At 37.2% G+C, this 14390-nt stretch overlaps 1 protein-coding gene across 1 annotated transcript in view; it reads right to left on the minus strand.

Moving 5' to 3' along the window:
* Positions 1–14390, minus strand: part of TTC29 (tetratricopeptide repeat domain 29) — a gene marked incomplete at its 3' end in the record, with an annotated part of 307765 nt that overhangs the window by 274327 nt on the left and 19048 nt on the right. Inside the window, 1 exon segment of the mRNA XM_082482455.1 lies at positions 12745–12850.

The following is a 14390-nucleotide window of genomic DNA, read 5'->3' on the forward strand; positions in this document are numbered from 1 at the left end:
ACCAGTGAAGAGTGTGGCTATTAGCACTGGTTAGTTCAGCTTTCAGACACCATAAACCTTTTAACAGAATCATACTTAACAGAAAAGCACCACAATCCTTACTGCGATACTGCCAAAGAAGCAGTAGACACCAGGGGTTCAGTTCTTACATTGTGCTTACAAGGACAGATAATCCATTGATATTTAATTATAACGCTTTGAACTAAGGCTGGCTGGCTGACTGGGAGAATCCTAAAACATCACAAAACTGTTGGCTGACAGCATTCAGGGTTCTTGTTTTGTCTTTTTTTTTTAACTAACCTGAACAACATGTCAGAGAATTCTCCAGTTACCTACTTAAACAGGCAACATTCAGAAGTTGTACACCACCACACACTGAATTCACCTTCATTGCTTATTTAAGCCAGGAACTCAGAAGAAACTGCGCATTGCTTTTAATCAGCCAAGATACAGCTCTGAGAGCGCACCACGGAAATAGAGAAAAGGCAAAATAGATGGTATTTGCATATATCACATGAAATCAGGCTGTGTTGCAGCATGTAGTGTAGGCATAGGCGTTGAATGTCAGCCGAGTTACATTTTCCTCAAGGTGACATTGGTGTTTGTCTTGCCAAATGTGATACAATTGACAAGTGTTTTCATGTAAGGGGTTCTATCCCTCCCATCACCTTGTCAAATAGAGTGAAGGCAAACTCCAGCATATTCCTTCCTCAAGTGATGAGGTGGTTTCGGGAGTCATTAAAAGTCACAAAGTTGCACTGTAGCAATGTGCCATGCATACTAGATGAACTCAGTCAAGGCTGTCTTCCTCGGGTCTGGCGAGAGCTCCAGCTCCCAGCCCTCTGGGCTCCCATCCAGACCCAGCCCCAGAACCTAGGTAAACTCTGGACTCGTTATTTTAATGTACATCTCAAATTTTCTCGAGAACTGTAAATATCACTTTGGCCAGTCTCACTGCTGCTTGCTTTCTCATTAGACAAGTATCTAACAGCTCTTTTTTACCCAGAGTACTCCCAAACATAAGACAATGATCAATGCTATCCTGGTGTCAGCTTTCCCTGCAGCTATCTCCATAATGATACTGTCTTTCCTAGCAATAGTGGTAAACAACTTAAAAGGAAAACTATGCTTCTTCTACACCACCTTATCTATCTTGGATTTTAATTTTTCACAACAGAAGACTGACATGCATCATGGGCATGCTTACAGAGTGCCACAGGAGATACGAAAGCAAAATTATTGTAAAACATTTTTATGAAAGAAAAATAATCCAAAACATAATCCATTTTAAAAGCAGTCTGGAGAGATGCTATTACTGGTCTTCACTTCATTTATATAATCTTACTGGGCTGAAATGTTTGGCTCACAGCTAAGTTCCTTAGTGCTATGTGATGATGGTAAGTATGATTGAGAATTCCAGCTACATAGCATCATGCTGTTTCCTGTGCCCAGTGAGGTGTTCCTTAATTGGATTACATTGTAAAGCGCAGATTCTAAACTAATGGAGCAAATTTATTTCCCTTTAAATAGCTATTTGATTTACAACTTTGCTTGTTTTTAGGTTTAAGGCAGCCTAAGTCTACACAATAATAGTAATATTAAATAAGGTACCCTTAACAAAACATTAAAGCCAAGCAAAGTGTCAAACCATGGACTTAAGGGGGATTCCAAATGTTATAGTGTGTGCCTTCTACATGGAAAAGAGGAAAATTAGTATTACCAAATTTCATGTTATTTTTCTTATTAAGTATCTAAAAGCAGCTAAGGCTCACATTTTTTAGTGAAAGTGGATATATAAAATATTTATATATCCATATAGTGGTGGATGACAGAAACCTTTAATGACAGACTATCCTGATTCCAGGGTTATCATCTGTTGGCTCTATCGTGTCAAAACAGTAGTTTAAAGAACTATGTTCTCTAACTTTTAAGAAAAATGGAAAATCACACAAAATACCTCAGTGCTCCTAAACTATTTAAGTAAGAAAACCTAAGGACACGTGAGCAATGTAAAGTCTACGTATAAATAAATAGAAGACACTTTTTTTTTTTTGGTAAAGTACGTACTTGGACCTTTTTAATTTTTGTACTTTGAGAAACATTTTCCTCTGCTGACACTGGTAAGATTCCCACTACCAAGAAAAGCAATAGGGTTATACTCAGAAGCAGAGACACCAATTAAACTTCGTGTTACCACACAGACAAAACAACAGAAGTGCAAAAAAGTTTCATTTCTCCATATAGTTATCTAATTTGTTTCAAATGAAGATATTTTTGTATATATATATTCTGGAAAATAATGTCAATAAAATTCTAAAATGGCATTAAACTGCCCTGCACATACGTGTTAATCTTAATTAATTGTGGAAGTTAATTATGAGAAACTGAATAAAGCTATTTTCTTTCTGAATAAGAATATGTACACTGTACTTGAATGTCACTGAGTTAATCCCCTTTATTGCACCTTGTTTTCTTGAGTTCTTACACTTAAGAAAGATATTTGGGTTTACAAAAAATTATAAAATGAAGTGCATGATTTTTTTTAAAAAAAGTCCTTTGAATACCACATTTTCAATAAACAGTATACATGTTGAATTAAAGTCTTGAATGTTGAATTAAAGTCTTGATAAATCTCTACTTGAATTTGTCTGTATACCTCAGATGGTCTTAATTAATACACTATTTGTTGATGTGCAAGATGTTAAATTATTCTGTTAACCAGAAAAAAAGGACATTCTATTGTGCACTTGCAAATGTCAACTTTTAAAATAATGAACCCATATTTCTGAATTTCAGCTTGTTTTTCACTCCAGTTTGAGAACGATGAAACAATCCTACTTCAAGATTTATAACAACAGCTGTGCGAGTTACGAAAGCACAGAAGTGTCATTTGGAGTACATGAAGACTATAACTTTGACTCACTCTAACTTCAAAACAGCTGAGCATAATTTGCTTAAATTTTTCTGAAGACTGGAGGTTGTAGCTGAGGCCAGGCATAGAAAGTGTCAGGCAAAAATCTCAGAAACTTACAAGCAGATATATCATTCAGTTAGAATGAATAAGTTAGAAAGACTTCAATGATCACGACAAACTGACAACGCAGCTGGATTTTAATGTAAATTTCAAAGGTAAAAATCACATAATATTATATGGTAACATAATTTGCCACACCATGACTCCACCATATGGAAGGAGTGATGTTACACCAGCTTCTCCTGTTTCTTTTCTTTTCTTTTTTCTTTTCTTTAATCAGAGCAATATCAAATCATTTGGACATCATTCTTACATCAGGACAAACAAACAAAAAAAAAGCATTTATTGTGTTCTCCCATTTGGCAATGTTTGGTGTAATTTAATGTGACTCATGAGATTGGATATTGACGAAGACTCACAACCTTCAGCATTTGTATCCCACCCTAGAAATACCTTCTGATTTACTCCACCTTTGTTCCTGCACTGAATCCTACTTTCTCCTGTGTCAAGGTGCACATCATACTGTAAAAGCAAGGTTATTTGAAATCAATAAGGAATCAGTTTCTAGTCAATACTCAAGAAGCATAAAACCAAAGGAAGAACCACTACAGTCAAAGAACAATGTGAGTGGGTGGTAGAAAAGCAGACAAAGAGTTTAGTTCTGGGGTCTGGGCCAGCAGGTAGGATGCAAATAAGAGAAGGGAATAAAAGGTGCAGAATGTCCATGTTCATGGCTGATGTGAAAGGAAACAGGCCTAAAATGATGAAGTCATCCCTTGTGGTAGCAGGGAGAATTCCGCATTCTATTATCCAATCGATATTGGGAATCAATGCAGAATATCCCCATGAATACACAAATCAGCTTTAGCTTATGCATCTTTCCAGCTTTGTTAATGTTAATGAAGTAAACACAGCAATTGGACATAGATGTTTTTGTGGCATTAAGCATTTGTTTTTTAAAATACTTTCATACTAGAGAATAGCAAATGTCATACAATGATTGATTCAGCAAATGCAGCTTTTTGTCTTGTGAGTAGCATAAACCATTATTGATTTTCTTAATTCTATAACAACCACTTTCAGAATGATGTCTACCAACTCTTGATTTATAATTTATCAACAACTGAGTAAGAGGCTTTCAAATTTGTGCTGCATTGAATAGATTGTATGCAAACCACACGGTAGTGTTATGATGTACTTTTTAAGTGACTCTTACAGTTAGGTTTCTCATAGAAATACTAGTTACTGATGAATTCCAAATTCATTTTCCACAATAATTCACTGAACTTACAGTTTATTTGTCTTATGAATGTTCCTGCCAGTAAGTGTCTAGACAATTTCAGAAAAGCAAAAGAAAAGTAGAGGGAGTGGAGACACAGCTAACCAGTGTTTGGTTCATCACTTCAGAGAGTCTTTCAGAAATACTTTTTGCCTGTAGTCAAAGCTGCCAACTCTCATGTTTCCACCAAGATTTATAAAATTCCTCCCACAAACACCACAGTGCTTGAAATCAAATGCATACCCAGGAACATCCTCTTTCATTTTAAACTAAACTCCTCTTCAGCAAACTGAAGTTCAAAACCAGAAGACAAACAAAAATAAAAGATATCTTACCTTTAAACATCTTATGAAATTAAGCCAAACTGAAGATTTTAATGAGGAGGGGTAAAACTGTTACTCTTCTGCAAGATCATGGTTGTCACAGCTGTGATTGGGATAGCCATACATTAATACTCAGGTAAACCAAAAGTATGTAAGCACAGCTTAAAACCAGCTGCAGTAGAAGAAAGAATCAATTAAAAACTCTACAAATGATTTATATTAGCCTGACATGCTAAAAAACTTGAATTGCAGAAGTCATGGGTGGTAAATGGGAAAACCACAAGATAATGAAAAATAAAGGAATAAGATGTACAAAATGAACAAACTGCATGGATTTATGAGAACAAAGACATCATTTACCAAAAGTTAGATGTGCAGGTTAAAGCAGATTACAGTCTTCCTCAGCAATTGGAACTTAAATAGCAAAAACTTCCAGGTCTTCTATATCTTGCGCATAACAAAGACACTCTTTACCTAAGAAATAATTAGTTCAGTATAAGAAACGCAAATGTGTATGTCCTCTGTGTAAACCATGCCTGGTTTTGCTTGTAACTATCTCCTGAACAATGCCTTCCCTGTTCCATTTTTTGGGTTAAGAAATAAAGTCCATATTTGTGAGTGACTTATCCCAGTTCTACTTTTATTTAATACAGTACTAACCAACAGTAGGATCACAGTTTGATATGCTATTTGGATTGGGTTCTTATCTTGTACTGCAAACTCAGAATCATCGATCTTGCACAACATTTGCTCTTTCTTTTGGGTTAAAATAGTTCTGCTCTTACCAAGTAATACTTCAGATAAGTAATACTCTCATCTCCTATGAGTCCACATCAGTGTGCTAGCTTGTAGGACATAAAGGAACATTACCTATTGACACATACAAATTTAGATACCTCCATAGTATGAAGATTCTTTCTGCACACTTTGGCCCAGATTCCAGCTCTCAGTTAGAATGATGCAGCTTGTCACATGTGTTTTAAATTCTTTAGTGGGGTGAAATTACCATTCCAAGCTGAAGCAGCCCCTGCCAGTTCCAGTTCAGCTGCAGCCCACAGAGAGAGGGCTATTCTAGGATGAAGTATTTCTAAGTGGTATGAATCCACTAGCTAAAAAAAAAATAGCACTGTGGTGTTTTCTTTGCATTGTATACAAGTACTACACATGTAACCAAATTTAAATGTCTCGAAGGCCCCTCAAAGTAGCAAAGTTATAAATCTAATCTATGTGGCAATGCTCCTTATTTTTTCCACAAATAAATGGTGTTAGCCAAATGTTTTTAACAGACACCAAAAGATTAAAAGACTAGAACAATAGTTCTAGGATAGGAAAAAGTACCATGACTTCAGGCTTTATGAAAGTATTAACCTCCACCAACTGAACTTTTTGCCTCTCAAAATCAAGAAAAACATCACATCATGTATTTAAATATGACACATTTAAGAAATAAAGAAGAGAGAAACATGATTTCTATCTGCATTTTATGTCAAGTTCAAAAATACTATCTCATCAATGGTTTTCAAAATAAGGCCAAGACTATAGTTAGATACAAGATAATCTACCACTTGCTAAGCTAAACAAAAAAGCTAAATACTTAAACAAACACTAAAGGAAGAACAGAGCTGCTTTGCACATGATGTTATGCCATCGCACTGTTGCAAAAAATGTCCTGATGTAATATTACAAAGCCTTTAAACAAAGAGGAATAGCCTGAATGTAAGCAGCCATATATCTCTTCTCAAACAAATAGACTAATTCAAGAGTTTTCTCACAGAACCGTGTTTTTCTTTCTTAATTTCAGATTCTTATTACTCAGAAATGCATGGGCTTATATCAGAGCATGTCCTGGCCTGAGTTATATTCCCAGCTGTGTCTGGTGGAGATGAACCAAATCACTGTCCCCATTTAGTCACGGGGCAGGGGGGTGGTGGTGGTGGTGGTGGTGGTGGTGGTATGGGGTGTTCTTATCTTATTCTACCTTATCTATTTAAACTGTGAGCTCTTCTTTGCAATGGCTCCCACTCCTACAATGGGTTTGTAGAGCAGCAGCACAACTGGGCCTGAGCCTAATTTGAGTATCCTGTAATAGCATATTAAACATGTTTTAAAAGCACTTCAAACAATGCATCTTAGAAAAAATCCAAAAGGCAGAAAAGATACAGATGAATATTTATGATAAATACAGAAAACTCCTTAAGAAACCTGGTGAAACACTGTGCTTGTTCATTTCAAAAGGCCCAGAGCAGGCTGGTTTGATTCAGAATTTCAAATCGGTGAGCATTTGCAGTGGTACTGCTTTGTCTAATAACTCCAAAAGGTGCTTATTAGTCCAGCTTTGTACTGAAATGTCAGAGCTCTTCTGGTAGAAGTGAGTGCATGAGCACAGAAGAAAAACACTGGACCATTTTAGGAAGTTGGATGACAATTACTGCAGTATAGAAAGCCTTCTAAAAACAAAACAAAAAAGAAAGCTTATAATTTAGCCACAATAAAGAGATCAGAGCAGATTTGTAAAAAACACTTCAAAATATAATGAAAATTTGTTTCATTTTTTAAACATTTCAGGCACTATAAAAATGTATATCCAATATTTTGCTGTGACCTTCTCAGCCATCTATCAACACACATACCCTCACAAAGACAGAAAATGGAACATTGAAGAGATCACCTATAATTCCAAGCTTTCAGCCAAGGGCGAAACTCCTCATGGCTCCATTGTTTCCATGGACATAAGTAACATCAAATCATATAATAAGAAAAGTTATTACAAATGAATGTTACTCAACAAATGCTAACATGACTATATTAGGTACTGGACTACACAGCAGTTCTTGGTGACACTGTTTAGAGGTGTTGTTGAATATGATAAACAAGTAAGATGTGACTTCTTTTTTTTGTTAGTCTGTGAAATGAAACAGGTAGAAAATGGTTAAATCTGTGGTGAAAAAATGAGATATTAAAAAAATTACAAAAAGCATTAAATACCTGTAAAACAATGTTTTAACCTCCAAGTTAATATTTAACCACAATAACTATTTTATTTTCCATTTGTAAGGATTATTGAAAATGAGCTTTACAAGAAATCCTAAATGAAGTAAAAAGTAAAATCATCACTGGCTGGTCTCTTCTACAGCATCACCAGTAAGAATATGCAAGAAGAACTTATTAGTTCATTTTTATTACACTGTGGATTTTTCACCAGAGATTTGTAAAGACACTGTTTTTCTCTTCTATGGCTCTGCTATGACCCCAAAAAGTTCAAAGAAAGATTCAGACATCATGGATAAAATTTTTGGTTGTCATTAAATCTCAATTTCAAAAATTAACTCAGCTCATGTTCTTAGAAGAATTAATGGAAAGTACCACACATCTTTAAAGATCTGGCCTTTATTTGCTTCAGAATCTCAGTCTCATTGAAAATCTTAAGTACTTCCGATATTTTTTACCCAGAAAAAACTCAGTATGTTTGGCTGAGATGCTCAGTGATACGCTAGTAAAGGAACAATAGATTTTTAAGGATTATACCTAGACTACTTTTGTCTTCAAAACTGTTGTGTGTTTATTAACAGTCTTTTTATATTCATTTTAGCTAAACTTACCATCACCAGTCAATAGTTAGAATTAGCAAGGACAGTGATGAATGCATACAGGTGTAAAGAGTTAACTTGGGAGACGTTTATACTTATTAGCAACCACTAGTAAATCATGACAGAATAAAATCTTTCCTTATTCTTTCTCTTGGTAAATCCTCATCTGCAAAATGCCTCAATATTTCAGATGCAACTTCTTCACCCTAACCTTCTTTTTGACAAAGATTATTTGAACTAGGATAAAGCTTTTACAAGCTATGACCAAATACTCACATTTTTTAATATACAGAGTTATATCAAACCTTGCTTTAATTTGAATAATTCTAAATATTTTTTTCTAACTTCTTGCTTTCAGAGGAGGAGCTAAAAGGTAGGAAAAGAAACAGCTGGATACAAGGGTATCAGAAATAGGAACAAAATTCAGTTTTGTCAACAATATATTAATCATTTCAAGGAGTAATAAAGAGCTTAAGAACAGTATGAAAATGACCTTCTGACATGATAAAAAAGGTAGCCAGGTTCTGGGAGAAGGGTGCACTGCTCTGTGCAGCAAGATTGTGCTTTTTCTTTTCTCATCACAGCTCTCCAATCACAAGCCTCCTTAGGCCTGCAGCAAAATGCTTCTTGGAGCTTGTTTCTCACTGAACTAGATACAAGTGTTTTCATAAGCTAAATTTGCTTTGTTCTCTGTGCAGTTCTAAAGTTGCTGCTCCTGCTGCCAATAAAACAAAATATAATGAAAGCTCTCTAGAGTCTTTAGAGAGCTGGAGGTTCCAGAGACAAAGGAGGGAGCACTGTTGCTGTTTTACAGAAAGAAAAGCAGTGGTATGGAGAATGAAGTGACTTCTCAAAATGTACTTAGCTAGTGGTAAAACCAGAAATACAATGAAGTAAATACTCATGCAGAACAAACGTAGGAAAAAAAGAAAAAGAGTAAAATAGAGACAAGGATAATCTCTTCCTCCCTCACCCTTTATAAAATAACATCTGCTTCTAAAATCTTTAAATATTATTGGGATGTTTGGGGAAATCTGGACCATAAATTCAATCCCTTCAGTAATTTCAGTAACTCATGACTCTTATGGTAGCTCTGCCAGTTCGACTCGCTCCTAACCTACTGCATTCCTACCGTGATGTTGAATTGGCTATTGTAGTAGTCTAAACAAAACATTCTTCCAGTTGCCTTCCTTGGCTTATGGCCCCAGCATTTATTATGCTATAGCAAGCAGGGTTAAGAAGGTAAATAGCTCAACTTAATTCTGTCTTGTTTAAATTGGCCCTTGAAATTGCAACACTTAAAAACATAGCACTTAGTACTTAATGAATTTGATCTGATTGTTTGATACTCTACAAAGTTCTTGATTTATAGAGAGATCTGCAGACTTATAAGAGAGAAGATGTTTTCTAAGGGCTAACATAGGATTCTTGCAGAAATATAGCAGTCAGTTTGGCTGACAAATCAACATCTAGTAGGCCTGACATGCCAGATTGACCCACACTGAATGGACCCACAAAATTACCTCTCAACTGACTCCCAAAGGGCCTTCCCAAGACAGCTCAGCCATTCAAAACATGACATTTCCAGTTCCCAGGAACTTTCTCCCATATGTGCTGGAAGTGTCACATGTTTAGAATCAGCAGTGAATTTTTAGTATGATGAAGATTCATCTGTTTGCAAACTGGAGCCAGGAAATACATTTTGTCTTCTCCACACCCAGAGGGGTTAGATGGTTTGCCACAGCAAAGAGTTGTCTAGCCTGAAATTGTCTGGGCTAAGAAGGAAATTCAGCAAACTTGAGGGAAATGCTGAGGTAAAAGAGTGGGAGGACTGATTTGTGAATGTCAGTGTCTCATAGGGCTTGTGGTTCCACTTGGCTGACTTCAGCTCTCAGGAGAAGAGGGGTCGGGGGCACTGGCGGTGAAGGCTGGATTCCAGGAGGAGAATTACAATTTACCTCCCAACTAGACTGGATGGTAGCCAATGCAGTGCTGCATCAGACTCTTTCATGTTGAAGAGACCATGGGAGAATAATCCTGAATTTTCTGGTTTTTAAACTTGAACTGCAGCCACAGAGACTTTTTGTGTTTCATCTCACATTGTTTCCCAGAGTTAATACATAATCATAGAATAATATACGTTGGAACAGAACTCTAGACGTTAACTAGTAACACCCACACAAAGTCCCACATGAAGTTCTTGCAAGAGAAATCCTTCTCCAGCTTGCTCCTTCCTTTGACAGCACTTTTGCAGCACCAATCCAACTGCAACTCTAGGCTCTCTCTATCCACCCTTACTCTAACACTAGGCAACGACTGATCTGTACAGGAAGCCCCAGAGCTCTCCTGCACATAATGAATTTCTGAAGGGAGAAGTCTACTTGCACACTGCCCATTTCTTTGGCAGCACCTTTACATCCCCACTTCACCTACAGCTCTACACATGGTCTCTCGCCCAACACCAGCCTTAGGCCCATACATGTGCTGAGCCTCAGCCCAAATTCCACAACCTAGTCCTGCATGAAGAAGTTCTCAGGGGAAAACTTTTTTGGTAGCGTCCCTCCTTTGGCAGCCCATTTACAGCCTCAGTCTACCTGCAGCCACAAGCTTTATCTCTTCTCAGTTCACCACCCTAATTCTAGGCTTGAGCACAGACTAAACCTTAGGTCAAGCCACAGCCTAATCCCACATGAAGTCCTCAATGATTTTGGCATCCCCACTCCAAAGCTTAGTCTCTTTGCCATCCCCAGGCCTAAGCATAATCCTTGACCTTAGGTCAATGTGACCTAAGGCTGAGCCTTCACACAAGCTCCCCATCCCTGCCGCACATGATGAATTTCCGCAGGAAGAAGTCTTTCTGCAGCCTGTCCTTTCCTTTGGCAGCTTTATTGCAGTCCCACTCCAACTAGAATGCTAGGCTTTGTTTCTCTCCCATCCTTAATCCTAACCCTGGCCTTTAGCATCAGCTTAGTTTTAGCCTAAGACACCTACATTCGGCCTAGTCCCACAAGAAGAAATTTTCAGATGACTCTGGCAGTATCACCCTTCCTTTGGTAGTCCTTTACTGCTTGAAGCAGGACCATATATACAATCTTCAAATTTATTTCAACCACTGAAATTAACTTGATCTGATATTTTAAGAAAGTGTAACCAATCCTGTATTGCCACTCATAATACATCAGGATATTAATCCCACATTTGCTTATCAAATTTGCAAAGTTCCAAGGAGGTTGCTATACCATTATCAATCCATTAAATACTAGCTTTTGCTGAAATAGCATCTACACACTCTGGGAGAATGCTGTAGTCATTATCTTTTCAATAAATGATGTTTTGTCAGAGCTAAGTTTTTTTTTTTCCTGAACAAGAATCTCAAGATATTCAGGGTCACTAGGTTGTACACTTTTTTCACCCATCCTTATTCTTTCTAACTTTTGGTAGAAACGTATCTCTAGACAATAACGTGATGATAATCATCATAATAATTAGACAAAGTTTTTACTCTTTAAATAATTGTGAAATATAACAGATGCTCTTTTGATATAAAATCAGCTCAGCTCAAGTGAAGATGATGAAGTTATAAACTTATGCCAGCTGAGGAACTGACATATTGTTTAAATGATATGCAGCATTTCATAAAATATAGGTAATAATGTTACAAAAGCACTTTGAGATTCATTTATCAGGGAGTTGCAGAGCCCTTTTGCACCTATGGATGGAAGTGGTTCTACAGAATAGCAATTACATTTTATTGCATTTTGACTCAGTTTTGTTAAACATTAACATTTTTTACAGTTTAAACTAATTAATCTCTACCAAAGTCTATGTTTGATAGTAATCAACCTAGACCGTCAAATCTAGTTTCATTTCCAAGAATGCTGGGATGCCCAGAATCACTGTTGGCTAGGTCCTATCTGAATTCTTAGGATGCAATTCTACAGACACTTGAAACAATTTAATTCCAGGCTCCCAGATCCCATTCTTCCTTGCCGCTGAGTCCCAGGTTCCCCATTCCCACCCATGCACTAATATTGACATTCAGTCAATGGCAGGGAGAACCTATTCAGATGAACTGGCAAGGAAAAACTTGTTCATCTTGGTGAAGAATTGTGCTGAAGAAAAGAAAGTTTAAAATATTCAATGGTTTGAAAAGCACTGCATACATTTAAAGGAAAACTTAGCAGGTGTTTTGTCATTTAACAAGAATAAAGTATTTTCCCCTTCAAGATGAAAACAGTCTCTGAAACATCCAAACCCATTCTAGTAAAATGAAAAGAATTTTCAAGTTCAGCAAATTTATAAACAATTTGAAACAGTTTAATTTAACAAGAAATGTCAGGCAACCTGGACAGTCAGCAGTACCAGCACTGTCCTTCAGGTTTTCATTGTTACATTGAACATAAATGTAATTTGTGAAAAACAGCATTTGAATTTCTTGATTTTTGTATATGGACCCTATTACAACCACATCTATTTTTATCTTGTTTACAGTTGTGCAAAGACAACAATCTCAAACCCATTTCACTACCGCCAATACTTTGTAAAATCAATAATCAAAGGGAAGAGGCATCATTATCTCACCTAGTGAAAAACTGTTTCTTAATGGAAGTTGTTTTGATCTTTCTCCAGTGTAGTGCAGTATGTCATATTTATATTCAGTAATGTTGAGATCAGGATGATAAGCCATCTGCAAGAGAGTAAAGATTACTGTATGCTAAAGGAATTTAAGAAGCCACACAATCCAATTCTTCCAAATTTTTCTGAAAGTCTTCTTGGCAGGTGTTGGAGATAGTTGTTTATTACATCCAAAGGGAGAAAAACAAAGGTGCTTATTTTCTGTAATGATATTAATCTAAAAATTTCAAAGACATCTGTATGCATTGTAACAGGCATACCTCCACTTAGCTCAGTGGACTCCATGATTCAGAAAGTTAACCTTCACAGGCTGAAAACAGACTTTGTGGATGGTTTGGAGATCACAGTTGAGCAGGTGCCTGAAGGGGACACAGCCCCAGCGTGAATCTGTAGGCTGTGCAACCAGGACTGTGTCACACCACGTGAGCTCACATCCTTCCCTGGAGGAGGTTACAGCACCAGCCCTCAACCAGCTCCCTAGTGGGTGATCCATGGTGAACCTTCTCTCCAAGCATGCTGGCATATTCCCCATACAATCAGGCCTGATATGTTGTGTCCAGCACGTGGGCTGCCAAGGAAGCAAAAAGGCATAACCGCATGACAGAAATGAGAGATTTATTTATTTTTGTTGCCAGCAAGGTGGAGAGCTCTAATCCAGAGCCTCACTCTTGCCTGGATTTGAAATCTTGTTTCTCTTTTTTTTTTTCTTCAAATTTCATGTTTTCTCTAAAACGTTGCTCTCGCGGTGCTCCAATTCTTACAGGTTTCAGGACCACAGGTTGCATTTTTGACACTTGAGGTGTCTAGAGTGGGCAAGAAAGAACCTTATTCCAAAAATTAAAAGACAGTTATACAGAAGGAGCAAAATCATCAACCCCTGTCTTCATCTCAGGTCTTTAAAAGACAAATGGTTTTGGTCTTGAATACCACTGGGATCAGACCACCGAATGCCTTGAAAAAGGAGACTGAGGCTTTGAACTTTGGTCACCAAGACCATGTGTGAATCCAGAGTAGAGAACAAAGAAAAGGTACATGTGCCTACGCAGTATCAGTAATCTATACTGATGGGCTACAGGACTCTGCATTACTCAGGTTTTATTAACTCATGTTAAGGATGCCATACCCAGACACATCTCATCATTATATTCTGCTGAAATGGTAAGGAATACACATAGACTTGATTCTAGGCCAAGACCAGCTATGGTGGGGTGCAATGCTCAAAACAGCTTGAGGGATTAGAAACTGTTAGTCACAGGTACCGCTCTGTGAGAGTTCAAACCGAGGTCTTAATCAGTCTCAATCTACTACATTCTGTATAAATCAGCTATAAGAGAAAGACAATGCTAAGTGACAGAGACATGGAGAGAAACTTTAGTCCAGGAAGAAGCCAGTGACAGATTTTGGAGTGGAAGCAAGCTCTCCTCACTCCCACCTTTAAGACTTATTTGCTGGACCACCCTGGTTGTGAACACAGCTGCTGTCAATGTATTTAGGACATAAACAACACTTAGTAGACAACACCATGCCATGATACCTCTAACCTCTTCTTAAGGATAGTAGCCACCCTGCAAATGCTGCCCAATAGCTTTTTT

This window comes from Vanellus vanellus (assembly GCF_965231255.1).
Source record: "Vanellus vanellus genome assembly, chromosome: 4".
In the NCBI taxonomy this organism is placed as follows: Eukaryota; Metazoa; Chordata; class Aves; order Charadriiformes; family Charadriidae; genus Vanellus; species Vanellus vanellus.